Raw genomic sequence first — 643 nt, 5'->3', positions numbered from 1 at the left:
CTGCCATTTTTAATCAAGCTGGCTGACAAGTGAGCCTGACCAATTCTTCAGTCTACACTCCACAAAGGGACTGGTATCACACCAGTAGGTGGACATACCCACCTGTTTATGTGGATGCTGGGGTACAGAACTCAAGGAAAATCAGACCCTTAGGTCTTATGTAAAACATTCTTACCCAATAAGGCAGTCCCCCATTTCTCTGTACAAGCCATTTGCAATCTCATCTAGTGAATTCATTGTTTTGTAAAATAAAAACACATAAAACAGGAGCAATCTTCTATTTACTCAAAATTTAGCTCAAGCAATAATGAAGACTTAAAGGAAATTTGAATGTCAAAGTAACATTAGAAAGTTTGTACTAGGGGCTCAAGAGCTGACTGATGTAGGTACTTTCTGGGTAGACATGATAGCCACTCAAGAAGGCAGAAACTACCCAAGTTACAGTCTCTAGGATCCATAAAAAGCATCTAGATTATATGGTGGTCATGTGCACTTGCAAACACAGTACTACCAGGGGAGCAGAGACCATGAAATGGCCTCAGTGCTGAAATGCATCATGTTTGATTGGAGCGAGGCACCCAACATTCTCCTGTGGCCAACACACTCAAATAGAGCAGAAGCATTTTGCCTCTATGTTACTTAC

The sequence above is a fragment of the Jaculus jaculus genome (genome assembly GCF_020740685.1).
Source record: "Jaculus jaculus isolate mJacJac1 chromosome Y unlocalized genomic scaffold, mJacJac1.mat.Y.cur SUPER_Y_unloc_5, whole genome shotgun sequence".
Lineage (NCBI taxonomy): Eukaryota > Metazoa > Chordata > Mammalia > Rodentia > Dipodidae > Jaculus > Jaculus jaculus.
This window is presented reverse-complemented; position numbering follows the sequence as displayed.